Genomic DNA, 26,325 nt, shown 5'->3' with positions numbered 1-26,325 from the left:
ATTCTAATCATAAGTTTAAATAAATACAGAATGCTATTGAAAATAAGGAATGTGGAATTGCCATTGTTTAGCTCACACAAAATATTTCTGTTATAAAAATGAAAATTAAAATAAGGAATTTAAAAACGAACAATGGAAAATGTTATTTGTAAAGTGAGTTACGAAAATAAGGTTAGAGGGTCGGCTTTGTAAGAAATACGTAAATAACAGCGCATGCTTAAACACGGAAGCATGTCATGCCACGTGTTCTGAGAGGCACGTGCTTTGTCGTGCAGTGACGTCATGAATTATGAATTTAGATAAGTCAGAATAAGAATCAGTCAGTGGAGAGAAGCAGAGAGGTTCAGACCGATTCTCGGTTTGAGTCAAGGTACCCTCTGGGAAGCGAGGAGGTTTAGAAATAACCATGTAACAACTTTAAATCCCTGAAATACAGAATCATTTCCGACCGACCGGTCGAAGAATAATTGATCATCATGTTTTTTATAACTGCATTCTTCTGTGTTCATCATTACAACGAAAAAGGTAACGTGTTTATATTATATGTACAACTGTCAACGTAATATCAAACGCACTCTCGGTCTATCTATCAAGATATTCAAAAATCACTTCTAGTTTAATTAAAGGCTTGGTACTCTTGTAGTAACATGTACACTGTCTATTATATATATACATATATATATATATATATATATATATATATATATAGAATTGTCTCTCTCTCTCTTTATATATACCCTGTTTATGTCTCCAATATACTATCTCCACAAACATGAACATCCTAAGACATATGAACACTCAACAACATGGACACTCCTAAGACTGTCTCTATCACTCTTAGACTCTTACTAACATGAACAACAACACATATATAAGCCGTCATCTAAATAAGACAATGTAACATACACATTTATTTGGTACTTTAAATACCACCCATTACATAATATATGTATATATGTATATGTATATATAATTTTGTAGATCTACACAGAACGTATTTATGTTTTTAATATAACTGCATAAATGTATCTGTTTAAGTTTTCACTTGAACAGTGCTCCACACTTATAGTGTGTTTTACACACACACACACACACACACACACATATATATATATTTATATGTGTGTTCGTGTGTGTGTGTATGTGTGTGTGCGTGTGTATGTGTGTGTGTCTGTGTCCGTGTGTGTGTGTGTGATAAGCTAACCTAACAAATCCTCACGAGCATTAAGCACAGAATATTTTGTGGAACTTTAATGTTTATAGTGTATAATATAAACCCACCTGTCTGTTTAAATGTAGGCATGAATGTATGTATGTATGTCTCGCCAACAATTTATACAAAGACAACGGATTTTAACGAGATCGGTATCATTTAGAAGAGCGACCCTTCGGACGACAAATATCGAAAAATTGGCTAAAAACATTAATCTCTTCACCCTATACTAGGCACTTTTCTACAGGGAGGGTTCACTATTTTCACCTATATTTTTGAAAGTCATCACCTCTTTTCGATTGTCTAGCCTTAATTTACACCTACGTTACTTTTGGTTTTGCAATAAGCGCAGCATCGAACGCGTCACGTTTTTTTTTCATTTTCTTTTTCTCCTTCGCGATACGGGTTCGAGTTTGCCTACCTCCTACCACTTTGTTTACGCTCGCAAATCCCATCCCCTTTTATTTTGCTAAACCAACACCCTTATACACATCTCCACTATCTTTTCCGCCTTCGCCTCACAGGTTCGAGCCTGCCTGCCTACTACAACTTTTTTTTGTCTCAACATATACCTGCAAACACCCGGGCAACGCCGGGCAACGCCGGGCAACCAGGCTAGTCTATTAAATAAATCGTAGTCGTTTGTCTATTTGTATGTTTCTGTGTGTGAATGTCTGTTAAAAACTTCCGCGTCAAAACGGCATGAACATGATAGGGTAAGAAAGAGCGCCTCTCGGACACATAATATCGACAAATTAGAACAAACCGTCGATTATTTCATGTAGAAATGTCGTTTTGTTTGAACGGAGATCAGATAAAAATATTAATTTCGACGCTATTTATCAACCGCGCATGCGTGAATAGTCAGTTCGTTCTTTAATTTTAAAAATCTAAATTTGCTATGTGATAATATTGGTGACGTGTTCGTCCGATCAGTAGAATTTTCGCTTACAAACGTAAGTTTCGCAAGTTTGCACCCAGCACGCGGCATTTTTAATAACGTTTTCTCTCTGTCCTATCTTTTAACATTCTACATTTTCTTACACGCGCTCACCTCGAGTCATTTTTTTTTCTTTTGATAACACAATAACATCGCACGAAGCCCCATTTTTATAAGGTATACAAGAAAGTTATTGCGGTTTTTATCTTTTAAATTCAGATAAACGTACCTCGGCTAAAAGAAAAATATATATTTATCGAAATAAGCACCATCAGAATCAACACAATTTCGCCAGCGCAAACAAGTATTTATGCCAGTAATGTAAAAGTATTGTTCCCTGAGGGCGGTGCAGCTACTGAATGGGTTTTATATATCACTTAGGTTGTTGAAGCTTTCTCACGTAGAAAGTTATCGAGATGCTTCAAACAGTGATAGTCGGTAGTTAGGAGGTCTAGTGGGTATGGTGGTTGAGGCAGTTTTGAAACCGAATTCTTTCAACTACTTTAGGGATGGTTTAGCAAAGTGCGATCTGATTTTGTCGTGAAAGAGCATTCGGCATTTCCTAAAAACAATGATAGATTTTGTATTCGAACGTTTTGATGCATTTTATCTATTTGTTATTTGGGTATAGGGGTTATTGCGTGTACAGTAATCGATAGTAATGTAGTAATAGTTAGTATTGGAGATTTGATAAAGTCTCTTAGTTAAGGGGTGATTCATCAGGAATTTGTTTACGTTGAACTTGAAAACATCCAAGTTGAAGTCAGGTGGGAAACAGGTAAACGGAAGAGAATCACACAGGCGTGCACTTCTTAGAAAGAAGCTTTGTTCATGGAATCTACGTTTTGATTTCGCCTGGATAAAAACTGTAATACATGAGCCGGTCACAGACAACCAAACGGTTCGCCTTATTCATATCGTGATATAGTACTTGAAGAATCAATGATGCAGGTAAGTAAATAGAAAGTCACATTACGATGCCTGCGTTTCTTTATAAAATGAATTATTTACCTGCAAGAATAAACAAGTTTTCGATTTATAAAAACGTTTTCATCATGTTCTGATATTTTTCTTCATTTTTTTGTAAATCATCTTTTCCGCCGTAGATATATATCCGTCGTGGATAAAGTTCCGTTCTGATGTATTCATGGTTGTTTAAAAAAAATACATCGCATTGTATTTTAATTGTATTATAGAGAGTAAATAGTTAAATAACAATGTCTGTGTTTTCTTTCTTTGAAATAAATTAATTTTTATCTTAAATAATGAACACTTTTTCGACTCATGAAAAAATTCTCATAAACTTTTAACATTTCTTTCTTTTTTCTTTTTGGTAAATCTTTTTTGTCTGCAAAAGATGATTTTTGTAAACATTTTCTGAGAGATATTAACACTTTCTGGCGGAAAAGATGAGTAGAAAAAAGATGATAGAATGTTAGAACCAGCTATGCAGAATAATTTTTATTGATTCACGTATGTATAAGACTTTAGCAGGTGGACCGGGACAGTCCATATATATATATATATATATATATATATATATATATATATATATATATATATATATATATATATACATATATATATACGTATGTAGTTTTTAATACAATATTTTACATTTTAATCTGAGTACTGGACAAACAACAGATTTGTAAGGGCTGTATTGGCACTGAACGTTGCACCGCCAACCGAAATAAAACGACCTAAGACTGTTAGGGCCTCATATAATGTCGCCAGGCTGATAGAATCATCCTACTGGGTATAATTCCAGCATATGCATGGCGAGAAGCTCCACTATCATGTCAATACCGGAGGCAGTACTAAAAACAGATGTTTCATGAGTCGAACACTTGTTCATTGTTTAAAATAAATACATACGTAATTAATTTGAGAGACAAAAACGAAGACATTGTTATTTGGCTTCCTTGTTTATATTTAATTATCAATATATTTCGTATTAAATTCAACTATATACATATCTAAGACAGAACTTTTATCAATTTTAAATGAATAGTACGAGGGGCGTGCAATAAGTAATGCCCTTGACCCACTTCCCATAGCAGTAGAGCAACGAAACTTGGCACAGTTATTAGTCTTTCTCTACATAGAAATCACACAGAGTAATGGATTTCTCCCATCGTTTGATGCAGCTCTGGAGACCGATTTTGTAGAACACCCCAGGTTGGTCCTCCAACCATGAGGTGACTTCAGAAATCAAGGCTGCATCATCTGGGAAACGCTTTCCTTTCAAAAACAACTTCACGGCTGGGAAGAGGTGAAAGTCAGAGGGTGCAAGGTCAGGAAAGTAGGGAGGTGTGGGAATGATTTCATAACCACACTCCCGTGCTTCTGATCTGGCGACATGCTAGTTGTGGACCGGGGCGTTGTCCTGCAGGAGGAGGGTACTTTTGCTGATCATGTCCCGCCTCTTGATTTTGATAGCTTCCCTTAATTTCCTCAAAAGTGAAGCATAATACGCTTCTGCAATTGTGGTACTCTTTGCCAGGAAATCTGTCATCACTACTTCGTCCTGGTCCCAAAAGACTGTGAGCATGGCCTGGGCAGCGGAGGGCTGTACCCTTGCCTTGTTTGGAGGTGGTGAGTCCAAGTGGTTCAACTGCATTGACTGGGCTTTGGTCTCTGGATCATAGTGATGGACCCAAGTTTCATCCTGTGTAATCAGTCTTTTGAAAAACTTTGACTCATCTTCTTGGCACATCTCCAAATTCAGCCTCGAGCACTCGACGTGTTCTCGCTTCTGGAATGGTGTGAGCAACCTGGTAATCCATCTGGGAGAAACCTTATGCATATGCAAATGGTTATGAATGATAGTTTCCACGGACCCTGTACTAATCTTGACATCTTGGGCTATTTGGCGAATAGTAATGCGCCGATCTTCTAAAATGTCAGTCTCAACTTGACGGACAGATGCCTCATCAGTAGCAGAAGGGAGACGACCAGGTCTGGGAGCTGTTTCCACAGACTTCCGGCCATGTTTGAATTCACGATGCCAGCGTTTTACAAGGTCATATGATGGGGCATTATGACCATAAGTGTCTTTCATTTCATCAAAAGTCTCCTGTGGTGTGCGTCCTTTCAAATACAAAAACCGGATCACTGCTCGACATTCAACAGGCTCCATTTCACACCTAACAGTTCAAACACCTGTAAAACAGAAACCACAATTAGTTCAGAGCTGTCATTTGCCAGATCATCCGTAGAGATATACATCATTGCACATGCAAAATTTCATCTAGATCAGACAAGTGGACATGGGTCAGGGGCATTACTTATGTCACGCCCCTCGTATTTTATAATTTAGAGGATATATTTCTGATTAATCAAGTCATTGCAAGAGTTTTTTCTGGTTTAGACAAGTCGTTTTAAAGCATTGTAATAAATGATATGCATATTGATAATTTTTTATCACTATGATTAGTTTCGAAATTTTCTTTCACATTATTAAACCATCATGCACATTTTCTGCAATATACCCGCCAATATCGATTCGAAAACCATAATTTTATTAATCAGAAAGAAGTCATCCTCCACCAAGATAATTCTCGGCCTCACGCAGTACTACTAAACAAAAGTCTCTTAGAAGAAATTAGTTTAGAAATGTTTACTCGATCTACATATACTCCTGGCCTATCTCTTTCGAATTCTCACTTATTTAGCAGCTTAAAACCATTTCGGTTCCCTTACGTAAACATCGAGGGATGATTGAATATGCGTTAGATTAAAACTTTACATAAGCACTTCAAATAATTTACAAGCGAAACAATTATAGACTCGTTGACAGATGGAATAAATTTATAGTGAGTAAAGATTGTTGTCTTTCAAAATCATACGGGTTTTCATTATAAAACTGATGGTTTAAATCGACATAAACTTTTGCACCGACCTAAAGAAAACAATACATTACAATTTGTTGGACAAACATACTTATGGTTTATTAATTACATGCAAATAGAAAAAACCCTATTTAGAACTACAATATTAAGAAATCAGATTATCATAAAAGGCTATGCAAAGTGCGTGTGTTTAATATAAAATATTTGTAATCAAAACACATTGCAAACTTTCTGGCGCATAACACTCCCACTGAGAAACATTGCCAGGTAAAAGGTTAAGCAAAAGTTAATAAAAGCTAAACGGATCGGTTTATCTGCGTCCTTGAAACGTTATTATTTATAGTATTTTCATCATTATCTTCATCTTCATCCCCTGGCATTCGACGAAAGAGCAGAGGAACAGTAAAACTATAACACACGTTTCGAGTGTAATCAATATTTATTAAATGAGTAGGCGTTATAAAAGTTGTATATTTATCTAATAGAGGTTGGCTTACTTCATACTGCTTGCAAAATGCAATTATGAGATAGATCCAACTAAAGATAGAACAGCTACCAGCAGGAGTGTGTAAAAACAGCTCCTTCAATCGGTACAATTATATATATATATATATTTATATATATATATATGTATATATATACACACACATATATATATATATATATATATATATATATATATATAGAGAGAGAGAGAGAGAGAGCGAAAAACAGATAGGTAGATAGGTAGGTAGGTAGGTAGATATATAGACCGATAGATAGATACTAATCCTCGTGTGTGCTTGTCAAAATAAAGCATGAAATGTATATTAATGCGATTATATATATATATATATATATATATATATAAAAGTATCAAAAATGTAATTGTCTAGTTTAGATGCTTGAAAATACCATAAGGTTGAAATAAATTATTGCATCGACAATTATGTAATTTCCGTGTTATATTTTTATGTTATTGCTCTGTTTACCACATTGAGCTCTCATACCCGGATTTCCTCCTGGAATTATTCCAGTATAACACTATATATATATATATATATATATATATATATATATATATATGTATACATATGTATGTATGTATGTATGTATGTATGTCAGGTCATGTCATATGCTACTGGTACCATGTAACCTAGTACTACCTGCCTCATGGTCGGGTCGCCGGCGACTAAACTGGTTCCTCCACCAGACTTGTTTGGTGAGGAGGGCGGCTAGTCTCCCTGAAGGATTAAAAACAAGACCTTCCAAAGGGCGAATGAACTCTTTTTCTGGGTCAACGGCCAACTAGCACCGTGCATATTTGAGTGTATGTATATATGTGTTGGGGTGGAGAAGGCTCCCGTAAGCCGTGGTGAAGGCAACCTTTCTAGGAGAAGCAAATCTCTGATTTAAAAAAACATAAAGCGGAAGACCAGTACCCGCATTAAGCTGGTCTGCAGTTTAATTTGTTGCTGGCTATCTTGCTCTTGCTTGTTGCTGGATCTCAACATTTTGAACCGAGAGAGAGACTTAGCTGTCGTACAAAGCTAAGACTCTGTAACATCATATTTGTATAGATACTCCCTCAGACATTTGGGCTCATGGATTTTAAATGTCTGAGGGAGTGGCACTCGTCTGACAAGACGTTGCAATCATCATGTATGTATGTATGTATGTATGTGTATAATGGTTATATAGATTGGATTCCCAGAGAGAAATCCAATGAAACCTGTGTTATTATTAAAGCGTGGTCAATGGAGAACATAGCTAGTATATTGTATGTTTTTTATACACATATTACTGGTTACATATGTGCATACATGTTTCAGTTGATTCCTAATTCATGGAGACTACCTCATATGACCAAAAAAGGAGTAATATTGAAAAGCTAGTCAAGATTACATTCGTTTGTTTTATTAGATATTTGGGTGTGATTTTCGCTTTGGAGGAAAATGGGGTGTATACTTTGTATATGTGAGCTGTAGGAGTGTGAGGGAAGGGTGTAGGGGTGAAGTGGTGTAGAGTATAGGGGCAAGTACGATCTCAGGTTGTCAAGCTGTAGCATCGGGGCGTATTGGTATTATTTTAATTTGGCGGTAATTTGGTGGCCTAAGTTTTCATTTTCACCTGAAGAGTAATATTATGCTCTCACGCCTTTAATTCCTATATTTGGTGTTTATGTTTTCTTTCTTTTCTGGCTGTGACTACACTATCCATCTATTTTATTGTGAATTTCTATTAAAGTTTTATTATTCATTTTATTCCTCACTTCTTTATCCATTCATTTGCTTTTCGTTTTCAAATGCTTTGTTATCCATATACATAATGTATAAATGTAGAGTATGTTCTGTGAAGGTCATTGAGGTGATACCTATGCAGAATTGTGTAATTTCTGGGTTTTCTATGCTGCACGTTTTAGCCTGGTAAACGCCGAATATGTGAGGCAAATATTGCTTATTCGGCTAGTCTAAAGCGATTGTAGGTTATGTGCTTAATAATAGAGGGTGGGTGGTCTAAGCGTGGGTGAATATATATGTGGTTAGCGTTGTCTGTAATATATGGTTTTTAGATATTTATTGTTTAATCAAAGGTGACGTCCAGAAAGTTGACTTGTTTTATATTTCTGATAATTTCCACTTTAAGGCCCATATTTTTCATAATCTTATGTATTTTTCTTCTACATCTATCACAGCTTATGCTTGTGGCGTCCTTGACTATCATAAGCCTATATTGTCGATTTTTTATGTGTTATTAAGAGTACTGTTATGCATTAAGGAAAAGTACGGGGATCCCAGGACTAAGCTATTTCGGATATTTTAGTCCATTGCTAACCGTTACTATAATACGACTCTTCATCACTATATCGATATCACTCAATTGCTTTCATGGTCGACGGGTAGTAATCCATAATTTCAAATTGTACGAAAGCACATTTTTGTTGGCAGTAATATTGTTCGATGGTAAACTAGACTAAAATATCACCGTAGAAAACCTAGAAATAGAAAAATTCTACAGATCAGGAACCTCAATGCCCTTTAAAAAGAGATTCTACGGTCATACACTATCAATGGTGAAGAAGGCGTATGCTACGGACACCTCACTCTCGGCACACTACTGGAAGTATATCGATGCGAACAAAACACTATTACTCGAGTGAACATTACCTAGAAAAGCATAAACATGTAGTTCATTAACTGCTCCCTGTTAGTTATGTTTAGCGGAGAGAATATGATTATTAGTTTAAAGGACTGTGTAAAATCATTAAATGTAAAAGTAGAATCGGCTATAAGCTACAAAAACTTTGAAGGCTACGCCTTAAATAAGATGTAAAACTTGAATAGCCATCTCCTCATACTAGTAATACTACAAATCATAACCCTTTACTCCCAATATGCTTATTAATTAATAAATTAACTTAGGTAAGAGTTGAAAGGATACGGAGTAGTCACGATACATCGTAAATTAATAACTATATCCACGAGAAACCGACACACTTCTAATTAATTAATGACTACATCCATCGAAAAGCTCCGAATAATAGGCTAGCATAAATAGGCGCTACAGTTTAGTACTAAACTAAACGAACAGAAACACAATATGCCACCAAATGGATAAAGGTGAGTGCACTTTGCAAAATAATTCAATAAACACCAGAAAACGATTAACTAAAATAATCGAAGGGACGAGCACGCTTTTAATTGGATTGTATTATCTTAAAGCAACGTTGCATCAAGAAACCAACGACATAATTGATCCCAAACGACAACTAATTATTCTAACTAGAGTGATTTGGAAACGGAATACTCTACCAATATAGACAAATATATGATATTATGTATTTATTTGCATGTATATGGCCTGAAAATCCTATCTCTATAACGAAGCATATAAACCTATAAAATATATTTGTACTCTAGTATTAAGGGAAAGATAAACACCCCAAATAAACGAATGACAACCACTGAAATTAAGTTTATATATAGATTTTAAAATCTTTGCCGCAGTAAAGACTTGAGATACCAACGGAGAGTAGAAAATATCTCCTAGTATAAAAACTCTATTTAATTCATATAACAGGTTTATATATCTATGAAGTGGCCGTTGATTTAACCATATAGACATATATCTTATAAATAAACTAATAAAAAAGAAATAAAGTATTTTAGAACAAGAAGCAAATCAACTTGTAAAAAGGACAAGAATAAATAAATTAATTAATAAACAAATAAAACTTAACAATAAAAATAGATGGATAATGAAAAAGAAAAAGAAGCAACCAAAGAGAGTTAACAGCGATTAGAGCATAATATTACTTCAGAGCAAAACGGAAACTTAGGTCACTAAACAACCACCAAGTAAAAATAATACCAATACGGCTCCGATGCTACATCTCACCTCTAACCTCAACCCTTCACCGCTTTTCCATACCTACACTACACCTTCCTCCAAAACCTCTACTGCTCACATTCACAAGGTATACGACCCACTATCCTTTATAGCGGAAACCACACTCGAATATCTGATAGAAAACGAATGTAATCTTGACTCTCTTTTTATTATCGCTCCTTTCCTGGTCTGAGGAGGCGGTTCCCTTTGAATTAGGAATTCACTGAAATATGGATGCACATATGTAACCAGAAATGTTTGTATAATAAAAAACTATATATATATATATATATATATATATATATAAACATGCATATATATATATATATATATATTTCTAGTGACATGTGCATACATTTCATCGAAACATAACACACACACACGCATATATATATATATATATATATATATATATATATATATATATATATAGTGTGTGTGTGGTTTGTTAATTAACCAATCAAGTTTATTTTATTCTCACTTTTATTTTCACCGTCAAATGACTAAGCTTTTATGAGACAACAGTTCGGTTTACCTGAATTTAGCCTCTATTTTCTTTTAAGGGGAGCACCCTTCTGTATGAATTAAATATAAACTTTGTTTATCATGTGTGAGCTTAGATTCATTTTCCTATATTTTTATTCATATTTAATGTGTTATATTATTATTATTATTATTATTATTATTATTATTATTATTATTATTATTATTTATTTCATTGTTTTTTTCTGTGTGTAGCTGTTACCTACTTTGCTTCTAACGTTTAGTACAAATATATATATATATATGTGTGTGTGTGTGTGTGTGTGTGTGTGTGTGTGTGTGTGTGTGTGTCATCCTTACACTTTTCATCAATCCAGTGAAAACTTAAAACGACAAAAAAAAATAACTGTGTGAAAGATGGATTATTGATACTGATTATTGTATCCTGAATGTAGGGCTAATCAACATCAAGGGTAAATACTATTACATATAACTGTACTAAAATTACATTATATTACATATAACTGTACTAAAATTACATGATATTACATATAACTGTACTAAAATTACATGATATTACATATAACTGTACTAAAATTACATGATATTACATATAACTGTACTAAAATTACATGATATTACATATAACTGTACTAAAATTACATACTATTACATATAACAGTACTAAAATTACATGATATTACATATAACTGTACTAAAATTACATGATATTACATATAACTGTACTAAAATTACATGATATTACATATAACTGTACTAAAATTACATACTATTACATATAACAGTACTAAAATTACATGATATTACATATAACTGTACTAAAATTACATGATATTACATATAACTGTACTAAAATTACATGATATTACATATAACTGTACTAAAATTACATGATATTACATATAACTGTACTAAAAAATTGCAATTTATTTCAATTTTAATATATTATTTAGCGCATAATTGGATTTTACTATTGAAATGTATCAATCCATTTTACGGTGTATTTTGATAGTGAAAAATATCTAGGTAAACATCAACTAAATAATACAAAACTCTTGCTTTTTATCTGGAATTTGTAAAAAAATATTCACCAAGTGCTTGTAAACTTTTATAATTTAATCGTTCGAAAATTGGCAGGTCTAAATTGGTAGTTCAACATGTAACGTAGATTTTTTTTACTTTCCATAATTTTCTTGTAATTTCTTTAATTCTCTTCAATCACAGTAAACTTTCGCAGTAAAACTTCATCTAGCCATACGCACTATGAATACGTTTGGTTCCTTTCTTTGAGTACTTGAAACTGACTCAACATACATTAGGAACAGCATTTCTTTACAAATCTTACACGCATGCCAAACACAATATTACCGTGGTTCTTTCCAGCTGACTACAACATAGTCGTCTTCAAGTGAAATATTGAAAAAATATTCTGAAATCGCCATTTTATATTATTAAGTTTTGCTAAATTTTTACAATAACAAAACATGTTCATTTAATGTAAACACAAAGATAGTAATGCTAATATATAAGGTTGAAAAGGGGACTCTTACGAAATTTAGAATTTTACTTTCAAATTATGTATTTTCGAATAAGCTTTCCTTATACATTTATATAGTTAAAAAAGAGCGTTTTTCGCTTTATCTAATTATTTAAATTACAATTATCTCTTCTTTTCAGAACGTTGAATACAAGATGGAAAAAAGGTAAATTCGCACAAGTTTCTTATCTTATTTTAAGCTAGGCCGAAAAGCTGATGAAACAGCCCGTGATATTAACGAAGTGTTTTGCTCAGGAACCACTAGTGAACGCACAGCACAGTGGTGGTTTTAGAAATTTAGTGGCGGCGACAAGAATCTTGAAGATGATGAACGTATTAATCGGCCATCGGATATAGATAACGATAAATTAAGAGCCTTAGTCGAAGTCACTCCAGTCACAATTGTTCAGAACTTACTTCTGAATAAGATGTTACGTATACTTCGATTTCCAACCGCTTAAGACAGATTAAAAATACAAAAAAAAATCATAAATGGGTTTCTTACAAATTGAACGACAGCCAAAAGAAAAAAAATCACCATAATGAAGTGTCATCTTACTTTCATTTTACGCGACAAGAATGACCTGTTTCTGTACTGGCTTGTGTCTTGCGATGAAACATGGGGTTTTACGACAACCAGCAGCGCTCAGCTAATTGATTAGACGCCAACGAAGCTCTGCGAAACTTACCAAAGCTAGAGTTGCACCAAAAGTAGGTCCGCTCGATATTTAGTTGTTTGCGACCCATCTCATCAATTACCGTTTTTTGAAAGGAGGTGGAACCATTACGGCGGAAAAGTATTATCAACAAATACATGAAATGCATCAGAAACTTCGACAACAATACCTAGTATTACGCAAATGAGAAGACCTAATTTATTTACACGACATTGCCCTAACGCACGTTGCTAAATCTATCCTGCAGAAGTTTAACAAATTCGGCTGACAAACGCCCACTCATTCATAGATCTTACTTACGGACTAAAACTTTTTCAAGCATCTCGCCAACATTCTGCATGATAAATTCTTAAAAAAAAACTAAGCGATATCAAAAACACTCTCAGCTGTTTTATTGCCATTAGAACGCACTTTTTTTGCATTACCGGTATAAATAAACTTGTTTTGCGTTAGACAAAAAGGTGTTGATTCTGATGGTGCTTATTTCGATCAATAAAAATTTGTTTGAACCGAAATATGTTTAATCTGAATTTAAAAGTTAAAAACAGAAAGAACTTTCTTGCCAACCTGATTCATATATATTCTACCGTTTTTATTTATACCAAAATATGTATCTATTGCATTGACAGTTTCACATCTAGTGATCTGTCACACGTATTCTTTTATTTATTATTTATTCATATCTATCTATCTACATATAAACCAATCAATTTATCTCATTTTTACATTCTCTCTATATCTATCTATCTATCTATCTATCTGTCTATCTATCTATCTACCTACCTATCTATCTATCTATCTATCTATCTATCTATCTAACCGAGGACCATTTCAAAAGTATAGTCTCCTATTTGTTAATTCCAAAATTTGAAAAGCTCCAAATATAGCAATACTGTCGTTTAAACGAAACACTTTTTTTTTGTCTTAGAGTTTACTTTTTACAAAGTCATCACCATTTTCGACACACAGTTTCCAGCGATAAATGCGCTTTATCATACGAGGGTCGTTCCGAAAGTAAAGTATTCTATTTTTTTAACTGAAGGAGTTGAAGAGCTACATAGATGGGGTTATTTCGATCAAAACGAGTGACCTTTCATGTCTCAGAATTTATTTGACAACATTGTTACCACTATTCTGAATGCACCTTTGCTAGGAATCCAATGACGCATCTATGCATGACAGGGATTGCTTTCTTGGAGTCTCACACCGTCAATATATATAACAGAGAGATGAAAAATTAAAGTCATAAATGCATAAGTTCAGTCATCATAAAAATGCTATTTGTAATCCCCTCTAATTTATTCAAGCAGAAGTAAAGCAAGAATTTCTCATTGAAACACATTTCGTATCCACGTATCCATCTATTCTGGTGTATCCTATTTATGCATTTACTTTTTTCGGTATATTTCTATATTATCTATATCTTATTATGAATCAATCAAGCTGTCTTTTACAGCATATATTTCTGTGTATTTAAAATAATCTATCCATTCATCGATCCGTCTACCCATCCACCCATCTATCCATCTATATAAATATATCTGTTAGTTAATCTATCTACTTCAATCTCCTCTTATTTCTCTATCATACTAAATGTGGGTGGGGTATGGCAGCGTGTTAGTGAAGAAATGAGGTTACCGAAGTGGTTTTGAGTCATTTGCGCGTCTCACCATCTCAGCAATCAGAAAGTGGGCGCTCGGCCAACATTTGTCCAGAAAAGAAGCAGTTCAGAAATCGAGCAAAACGTACACTTATCGATTAGTTTTGACTTTATATTGACTGCTTTTATAGCAAAGTTGAGCAAACCTTTAGCTCAGCCGATCGATAACTGCGAGGGCGGGAAACGAGACAAAGGTATTCAGTGGGACTTAAGAGAACCCTGCAACCTTTCCTTTTTTTCATTCCCTTTGCTTTTTTTTTCTTCTTTCTATTACTCTTTCTATATATCTTTTTTGTGAGACCCAAAAACAAAACTAACGCAAAGAGGAAACGGTAGAAATATGGTATCATTTTGTTCTTTTCTTCTTTCATTTGTTATCTTTTCTTTTGCCTTTCTTAGTTTCGAATTTTGCTTTTCTACATGTAGAGTTTTTTTCTTTTATTTCTTCTCTTTTCATTCTTTCTTTTTTCTTTCAATATTTTATGAACCTTTTGTCGTTGTTGCATTGTTTCTTTTCTGTTTTTGTAGTCATTTTTTATATATTCAAGCAGTTTTTTTCCTTATTTATTTCGTTTCTCTTTCTGTTTGTCTTCCATCAGTTTCCTCCAAATTTCTCAATATTGCTTTCAATTTATTTTTCTTGATCATTTCATGATTTTCATTTCGTTGACTTTTTCTTTTTTAACCATCTTTTTTCTTTACATCTCTAGTTTTTTTATTTTTCGTCTTTTACCCCTTTTTTCCAGTTCAATCTTCAATTGTTTGTTTCGTTATTTCTTTCGCTTTATGCATTCTCTTGTACATTTTCCATATCCCTATTATCCACATTTTCCTTTTTTTCTTTATTAATTAACTTTTTCGGTATTTAATTTCATATTTTATTCTTATTTTTTGTATTTCTATTTTCCCTTCTTTTTTTGCTTTCCATGACCAAAGGTCAAGTTAACTTTCTGCGATTTCTGAATGGAAAATAGCCTACTTATCACTATTGAAACACCTACAGTAGACACACACGAACTTAAGAAAACACACCTTAATGTGCGCGCACCCCCATATATATATATATATATATATATATATATATATATATATATATATATATATATAAAGCTCAATGTGTGTGTGTGTGTCTGGTCACGAATAGGCTCCTATATGGTTGACTATTTAAAAAAAAACTGATTGCATATAATTATAGAAGATGTATCGAGACACAGGAATTGGTATGTTTGATCTGGCAGAACGGTGGTTCATTAAAATTGTGGGGTCAACGTTCGCGCCTGGTCTACAAAGTATAGAAATAAAAAATTAAAAATAAAAAAAAATAGTTTACATGTGTTTTGGATATAGATGTACATGAGAATATTTGATAATATGTTTCAACTTAAATAGGGATGGTATAATAACATTGTGGGGTCTGCGTTCGTGCTTGGCCTCCATAGAATGGAAATAGGCACAAACTTTAATAAAGACTTTTCATATCTATCTGCGTAAGTATACTTTGATAATTATGTTTCAGTTTGAAGAAATATGGTATAATAAAATTATGAGGTGTTCGTTCGCACCTGACCTCCAAGGAATGGACATATGTCACAAAGTTTAACAAAGTTTTTTAATATAGATCCACAGCATATTGTGATAAGTGTTTCAGTGTGATCAGGTATGGTATAAAAAATAATGGGGTTTATCTATTTTATTTTTACTTTCATCATATTTTGCGTTGGTTTTGATACCCCCAAATTCAACCCAAATTTACAAGCCTTCCTTTTCATTACCTATCATATTTTCATAAATCAGTCCATTTTCTGTAGGCTGTTTTTGAAGCCAGTAAACGACGGGTACTTTCCTAGTATATATATATATATATATATATATATATTTTAAAAATCGTTTTAAAAATCGTTTATAAATTGTTCTTCTCTATTCTATCTCTCTTTATCTCTAACCCCTATATATATATATACATATATATATATATATATATATATATATATATATATATATATATATATAGGAGTTAGAGATAAAGAGAGATAGAATAGAGAAGAACAATTTATAAACGATTTTTAAAACGATTTTAAAAAAAAAAAAAAAAATATATATATATATATATATATATATATATATATATATATATATATACTAGGAAAGTACCCGTCGTTTACTGGCTTCAAAAACAGCCTACAGAAAATGGACTGATTTATGAAAATATGATAGGTAATGAAAAGGAAGGCTTGTAATCATTGATCATTGGTTTTACAATCGCTAAGATAAATTGACCAATGTATAGTAGATTGCCTGTTAGGCGTGTCAAGAGTTTCATATTTATGGAAGGAGAAAATATTTCTGGTGAAATTCTATACTTATTCTACTGTGTTTGGTAAAAACGTTCAAATCAGGTTTGTGTAACAGGCACACTACTATCATCCTGGGTCGCATCCTTTTGATTTGTTCGGATTATGACGCCACGTGACATTTTTCACCATTCCTTCCGATCTAAGGCAAGGTATCTGATGGACGCCCAACTGTTCAGAGATGCCCAATTAAAAATATTTTCTTTCCACCTTCTCCTTGGCTTTCCTCTACGTCTTTTGCCTTCTCATATACCCTCCCCAACGTTGATGACATCACCCTTATTAATGAAAGCACACATAAACTTCAAGCTTTTGTTAATGTATTAGGAAAGAAAGCAAGGAAGTTAAAATTAGGAATAACCCTAGAGAAAACAGAATGTATGTCTACAGCTAAATCACAGTTTTACCTAAACATGACACTTCACAGTAAACCCATCAAACAGATCACCCAGGCGGCAGTATAATGGTATGGGGCATGATATCTTCAAAAGGAACTGGCCCCCTTGTGAGAATTCATGGAAAAGTTAATGCCCGAATGTACAGAGAATTGATTAGAGAACATGTGGTACCTAATCTTTCTAATTCTGATATCTTTATGCAAGACAAAGCACCGTGCCATAAAGCAAAAATAGATTTAGAAGAGCTAAATAGATCCAATATTTGCGTTATGGATTGGCCAGCTCAGAGCCCAGACCTGAATCCAATTGAAAATGTTTGGAAAATTATTGGTGATAAGATCATAGAAAAAACTCCAAAAAATCTTGATGATTTATGGGAATGTATAAAAACATCCTGGAATAATATTTCACCTATAACATGTGAACGATTGGTTCTGTCTTGCAGCAAAAGATGACATAGTGTGATTGAAATCAAAGGGCTTTCCACTAAATACTGAAAGGATTCGTTATTTTTTCATAATGAATTCCCCTCGTTCCTTAACTTTTGGACGCCTGTAATTTAATTAAATTTATTTATATGTAAAAAAAATAATATGTATCAAAATAAAAATTAAATTTTTTTTTCTTTAACTACCATTATTAAAATGGCATTAAACATTGGAAAATTCACCAAAACATTTTTTTTTCATAGATAAAGTTAGAAGCCATTAAAAAAAATGATCGATCGTTCCTTAACTTTTAGACGCTACTGTATGTTTCAAATGCGATTTTAATTTTAATAAATATATTGTTTTAAAACTATCTTTCCGTTGTCGGATCTTTTAAACCGTTAAATCTTCAGTTTTGAATCTCGATAACGGTAGTGCTTTTTAAACAGTGGATTTTTATACATACGCACACACACGCACGCACATAAACACGCACGCACGCGTACACACACAGACACACACATTTATATATATATTTATAGTAAGTTATACAAAAATATATGACAATTAAGCTACACAGAATATTCCGCGTTTCATCCACGCAAGGATTCGCCAGGCTTATGCGAATAGTTGTGGTTGTCTCGCGTTTTTATATACGCACATTTTATTGAGTATTTAGTTACCCAACCCGATTCCTAGTTTCCACCGCTCCCATCCTAATCAGCCAATGAGCAGGAACTTACAGGACAACGGCCCAGTTGACCTTGGGTTCACCCCTTTTTTGTGTGTGCTTTTTAGCGGCAAGCGTAGTTATCTAGTGATTTTTACCTATTTTAAACCTAGGTGTAGTTAAATGTGCTCCTCTAGTGTATTGAGCACTGTTGAAGTAAATACTTAGTTTCCGTATAAAATAATACTTTTGTGTATTCATTTATATGGTTAAATCAAGTAGTCATATATATATATATATATATATATATATATATATATATATATATATCCCTCACATTTTGTGAATGCACATTTTTTTTTCAGCCGTGCATTTCTTCGTATGTCGCTTACAAAAATGACTTGCTTTACCTCACTGTTGAAATTGGTCAATTTATTGGTGTATAAGTATTTGGCTTCAATTAATAAAAGTTAAATCAAAAACCATAACAACAATGAAACGATGTCTTGTTTTTGTTTAAGTCATACTTAATTTGAATGCTATTTTGAATTGCATCACATAAACGTCTATTTTTCTTGTAAAATTTAAAATATTCCAAGTTCACGCCGACTCCTAAAAGCATCGTTTACGCGTTCTATTCTAACCGATTCATTGCGGGATTTACTTAAAAATTCATAATACTGCGGGGGAACCTATATTATCTTATTATTATATTGTTCACAAGTTTCTGCTGAAACCTAAAAGAGTAGCTTACGCATTCTATTCATACCGATTCAATGAAGGATTTAATTTTGAATTCAGTAATATTGCGTCAAGGTTAAATATTTCACAGATCTTATTAAGACCTTCAATACACCCTACTATTTACACATGGTTATGATTTGCGGACTCCACAGTTTGGAAATACCACAGATGTTTCATGTATGAATTTTTGTGTTCTGTTTTATGGTCAGAACTAATTCTTTTAATAATACGTCAATATCGCTTCAATCAGTTTGCAGTTGAGATATAAATCAGATATGCATTTTACTGTCTAGCTTCAGGATATTTGCATAAAAGGACCCAGCATTCAGTGTCAAGAATCATGGAAAACTAGACCTTTTTACCACATCCACTTCAACTCGAAAGTGGAAGGAAATTTAAGATGAACTTTTTACCTGGAATAACCTACATCAATCGAAATGATTAATTGACCAGAGTATTTCGCTTGAAGATAATCAAAATGATGAATCTGATGAACAAATAAAAAATCTTTGACCCACTAGGATGCTATATATATAATTAAGTGGCAAAAAGGGGCTTGCCGCAAGAAAATCATTTCCTATCAAATTAATTTTATTACATCATCCGAGTTCCTGATATTCTAGCTCCTTACTAAATAATCTTTCTCAGCTTAAATGCACTTGTGGTACCGTTCCAACAACTTTTAGAATGTCCTAATGGAAGTCCGCTTGTGTGAGCATGTCAGTGACTCCCGTAACATCTTGTTTTATCTTCTCAATTCTCTCATTACGGCAGGATCTAAAGTTTTTCTTTGAGCTTAAGCAATAACTAAAAATACCAGGAAGTAAGGGAATTGATAACAGGGAGAGTGAGCAATTGTCTTGATGCCCATCTTGGGCAAATAGTCTGTGACAAAAGTGAAGTTGTAGACGCGTGCGTAGTATTTCTTGTTGACTGTCTGTCCAACGGTGCATTATACTTGTTCTGTCATAAAAGGGATCATTCAACTTTCTGGATAGATTTCCTCTATGTGGCGTTCTTGGGGTTGCTTTCACTTTCTTCTCGTCTCTAGATCAAAGCAATAGATCTAGCTTTCCTTGCAGGTCACCAGAGCATCAAAAACTGTGGAATTTGAATTGGTCGGTTCGAGTATCACCCTGCTGTCATGACAACATCTTTTTTCTGATCTTATCTGAGCGCGCTTGGAACAAACATTGCGCAATTCTTCTGCACATTCCGTTCCTCACGAATATTTGACTTCAAACTGAGTACTTAGTGTATCTATACAAACACACGACGGTCCTTATCCATGAAATTTTTATGTGTCTAATCAACTTTGCTGTTCTGAATTCTTTACTCCTCCAACGCCTCTGTCTATCTCTTAAAGACCCCCTATTTTTCTTAACTCTCGTATATAACTCAAAAATGAATGATTGATTCATGCAAGGTGGTTTAACAGCAGTCTGAGGCATTTCATGCGTTTCTGTGCAATTTTACTTTAAAACAGAATTTTATTGCATATCGTTCTTCTAAAGTGTCTGCATTCCAGACTGCATATTTGAAATTCATCAGCTATGACAATCAGGTTTTAGTAGGGTACATTCCGATTCCTGCTGTGGTTGTTCCTTTAAACCTGAAATCATAAAAATTGGTCAGGCATCTCATAAGATAGATAGCATTAACATACTGAATTTTCAAGAGTCTACGACTATTATAAAACCCCGTGCAAAAAGCCTGGAAACTTATTTTAGGTACTTAGTAATATGTAGAGTCCCCCTGTGCTGTTATCTATTAATCTATTACCATTTTCTAACTATCTATCTTTAGTTTATTTTTTCGTTAGTCTTTTTAGCTAACTCTCCATTTCGGTACACGTTTTTCTATTCTGTTTTTTTTTATTTTAGCCTAATTCATTTATCTATTGCTATGCTCCTATGGTTACTATGTAGCATTGGAGCTGAGTGCAGATTTCCCATTTCTTGTTGCCTTTCTTGTGCTCTTTATTTATATAAAAAAAAACTACGACCTTTTCCCATCGAGCGAGTGCAACATGCTTTCCTATTCCGGTAAGTGGATCGATTTCCGAAAGTGATTTAAAGACACGTTTCCTCTTGCAACGTAATAATTGCGTTACGAATCTTCCCCTATTTTATCAAAGCCAATCTTTTTAAGAGCGTTCACTCACTGTCCGGCTGCATCTCAAAGTGTTGTTTCTCTGTATCATTTTCTTTCAGAATAACTCTCACTTCATCTCTCGTATTTTTTCCTAAAGAAGGATGACATTCATAAAGGTTTTGCAATTCCTGCAACCTTTATGCAGTGACAATATGGAGATTCCATTTTCTTTGATGCCTTTTATCCATTTATCTGACTCCATATCTATATCTTTCTCTCTCTCTTATTTCTCTGCACACACACACACATACACACACAGAGATACACACACAAAGACACACATATATATATATTCATACATATACATGATTATTTAATAATAAATATCTAATTATTATGGACATACATCTGCGTTCTGTCCTACTGAAATCATCAGTATGGAAGATAACTATCCGGCCGAGCGAACGATTCGAATCCCGGGCACAAGTTACATCTTTAACTCATTTTCTGCAACGAAAACATCAACCTCTCGAGTTATGCTGGGAGGCTAGCAATATTTATCTCATGAAACATATAATGCAGCCAGCCGTCTTATCAATGTTTGAGCAGGAACTTTGAATATTAACTTAGATTAAGCAGTTAATTTGATTTCCCATAAAAGGCACATTCGAACTGAAGCGATGAATAATTAAAAAATAAATATTTTATTAATATCAACATTTACATACATTTAATACTGCTGAAATCACCAGTCGAACCGCCAAAATTAGTTATTTTTTAAGTCAGCGGTCTCAGCAAACAGCAATATTTCTATTTTGGTTACTTTCTATCTATGTATCATCTATCTTTATTGGCCTCTATATCTGTCTCTTTATCTATCTATCTATTTATCTATCTACTTCTCTATCTAACGCTCTCTCTTTCTCTAACTATCTATTTATCTATCTATCGCTGAGCCACCATTTCATTAATACACTATAAATAGATACATTCAATATTAAAAACTTTCACGCTAGCAAACATTTATATGAATATGTTATTCAACGTGTTAAGAAATACGCACACATCCATGTATTATATATATATATATATATATATATATATATATGTGTGTGTGTGTGTGTGTGTGTGTGTGAAAGAGAGAGAGGGGGGAGAGAGAAGGATATTGTAATTTTCTTGAAGCATTGTGCGTAGTGTGAAAGAGGTTGGGTTTAAAAGCAATGCCAATGTAGTTTCTAGGAAACACCAGTGGACACAAGTTAGTATATAAAAATATGAAATTATTTCATTCATTTGCAATTATATTATGTGTGGTACAGAATGATGAATGTTGCTATCCCTTATGTTCGAGAGTAGAATCTCTTGTTCAGGAGGGAAATAATAAAAGAAACGATGCAACTGTTCGTCGGGGTTTTTCTTAGTTGTTTTAATTTTTAATTCATTACTTTATTTGTTATGTAGTGGATGGAACACAATAAAGTATTTGTAATAAGTTATTAATCTTTCTGTCGATCTAACTGTTTATCTATATATGTATTATCGATGTATCTCTCGATCTGGTTATCTATCTGCTTCTGTATCCATCCATTTCGATCTATCTATCTATCTATCTAACTGGAGAGATAAACAAGATCTATCTATCTAACTGGAGAGATAAACAAGAGATGAATATGAAAAATGTTTATAAGATCTGTCAAAATATAGTAGAATTATATCATAGACAAGTTTACTGGAAGTAGCTGGTAATTTGACGTAACTGTGTGTATGTTACGTACATCAGGTTAGCTTGAGATCATAGGGAGTTGGAATTTGGAAGTTGAGAAAAGCGGACGGTTTAAAAGGTCGCCCCCTTGACTGGAGAGAGGGCTGACGTGTCTCAGAATGGAAACCTAGAAGTAACAACGCCAGCAAAGATATTAACTTTCCATTCTTGATCGATCAAAATATGGAAAGTGAATAAAAACTACATAAAACAAACCAGCGTTCTTGGAAGTGACTGAATATTCGTCCAAACAGTTTCCAGCCTCTCCTCTAGGAACAAGATGAATTCCAGCTGGACAAGATCAATGGCGCATGAAGTTAAGGTATGTCGGGTTCAAATAGTGAAGAATCAACAATACACATTTAATGACACGTATACACATCAGGATGAACCCTTCGTCCCAAGTACCCATATCGACATATGGTGCTATGGTACACATTACACAACAGGCCCCTTCGAGTTAACCTACAATATGCCATATTTTCGGAAGTCAGTGCCGCAGTCGGGCTGTCAAATCAATTTCCAAGACACGACTTATGATGAGTGTTAACTATTATTAGGAATTACTATCGTTTTTTATGCATATAAATAATTAACAATGACGTGTAATTATATTCATGCATATATTCTGCATGATTTATACTTGCATAATATTTGCGTAAAAAGTTTACAGAACACACAATATTGTTTCCGCCTATATTAATCTATACGTATATATTTTTGTTTAATCTATCTATCTATCTATCTATCTATATATATATATATATATATATAAGTGAACGTGTGTGTGTGTCTGTGTACATTTTCCTACGCAATAACTCATACTCGTATGTCTATAAAAGTGAACGTGTCTGTGTGTCTGTGTGTCTGTCTGCCTGTCGGTCTGCTTGTGTACATTTCCCTATGTTATAACTCTGTCAACTTTTAGTCTACAGACTCGAAATTTGATATACAGGGTACTGAGATTTGGGAAAATCGATGTGACGGGATTTCGGTCAGAAATTGTGCGATTAAGGGGTCAAAGTTCAATGATTTTACTTTTGAGAACTCTACAAAACTCCTTCGACAATTTTGGGTCTAAACACTTGAAATTTTAAATATAGGTTCCTTGGACATGGATCTAACTTAATAACTTTATTTGACCCCAAAACAATAAATTTTAAGGGATCATAATAGGGATCAAAGTTTAAAAAATTGACTGCTTTTTTTTTTTGCTCAACACACACTTCCAAATATCCGGGCAACGCCGGCCTGAAATGCTAGTGCATCTATAAAACTGAACGTGTCTGTGTGTATGTTTGTCTGTCTGTGTGTCTGTGTAATTTCCTTACGCCATAACTTTGTCAATTTTTAGTCTACAGACTCGAAATTTGATATACATGGTACTGAGATTTGGGAAAATCGATGTGATCGGTTTTTGACCCGAAATTGTGCGATTAAGGGGTCAAAGTTCAACGATGTGACCTTTGAGAACTCTACCAAACACCTCCCACAATTTTCGGTCTAAACACTCGAAATTTTAGATATAGATTCCTTGACCATGGATCTAACTTAATAACTCAATGTTAGCCCAAAACAATAAGTTTTAAGGGGTCATAATAGGGGTCAAAGTTAAAAAATTGACTGCTTTTTTTTGCTCAACATACATCTCCAACTGTTTACATCTATAAAAGTGAACGTGTCTGTGTGTCTGTCTGTCTGTGTACATTTCCTTACGCAATAACTTTGTCAATGTTAAGTCTACATACTCGAAATTTGATATACAGATTACTGAGATTTGAGAAAAATATTTATGATCTATTTTCGCCCAGAAATTTAGCTGTTAAGGGGTCAAAGGTCAACGATTTCATTTTTGAGAACTCTACAAAACTCCTTCGACAATTTTGGGTATTACCAGTTGAAATTTTATATATAGGTTCCTTGGACATAGATCTAACTTAATAATTTAATTTGAGCCCAAAACAATAAATTTTAAGGGGTCACATTTTTAGAAAATTTGACCTCTTCGGTCTCTACCTAATTACTCAGACAATTTCTAGTCTAAACATTTGAAATTTTACATAAAGGGTATTCAGAGATAGGCCAAGCTTTTTCATTGGTTTGGATCGAAAACTTTTAGTTTCCAATATATAAATGTATGTATGTATGTTTGCATGTCTGCCTAAAACTTTCGAGAGATTCGACGGATTTTTAAAAGATCAGTATCGTTATGAAGGTCGACCTTTCATACGACAAATATCGAAAAATTGGCCAAAAACATTAACATATTCATCTTCAACTAGGCACTTTTGCGCCGATATTTTTTAAAGATATCATCTCCTTTCGATTGTCTGGCCTTCATGTAAACATAAGTCATATCAGGTTTGCGGTGGCGTAACCGTAAAGACGTCAGTTTTTTTTTCTCGTTCTTTTCCCCCTTCGCGGTACGGGTTCGAGCCTGCCTTCCTAGTACCACCTTTTTTTTGCTCAAAGTACACATCCAAACACCCGGGCAACGCCGGGCTGAAATGCTAGTATATGCACACACACACACACACACACACACACACACACACACACATATATATATATATAACTTTTTAAAGTTTGTTTTTGAAATGTCCTTACTTTCAATGTACACCGTTTTTGCTTAACGGGTCTAAATTGTTATTTTAAAACCATTCACCGTTAATTTTGAGTTAAGCTCAATGTGTCTATTTAATAGGGACAGAGCATAATTAGTTCAAAATTTTGTTGAAAATTCAAAGACTCACGTTTTCTTTTTCATAACCTTCGTTTATTTCCTGGATTTTTCCATTACAGCTGTTTCATTAATGAGTTGGCAATTTTACGATTTACGTTTCCGTAAAAATATCCTGCACCCCCAACTTCCTCAGATGTTTATCCATTAGATTTTTACAACAAATGGTATATTTTTAACACACTGGACATCGTATTCGGGTAAAAAGATTTCCACAGCCATGCTTCCTCACTTCCTCCATCTTAAGAAGGAAGAAGTGAGGAAGCATGGCTGTGGAAATCTACATATATATATATATATATATATATATATAACTATTTCATTTATTCACATAAATTTACTATACGAAAGTATAGATTTATGCGTAAACTTTAAGTATTTACTT

Source organism: Euprymna scolopes, chromosome 15 (genome assembly GCF_053919585.1).
Source record: "Euprymna scolopes isolate OS-2025 chromosome 15, ASM5391958v1, whole genome shotgun sequence".
Classification (NCBI taxonomy): domain Eukaryota; kingdom Metazoa; phylum Mollusca; class Cephalopoda; order Sepiida; family Sepiolidae; genus Euprymna; species Euprymna scolopes.
This window is presented reverse-complemented; position numbering follows the sequence as displayed.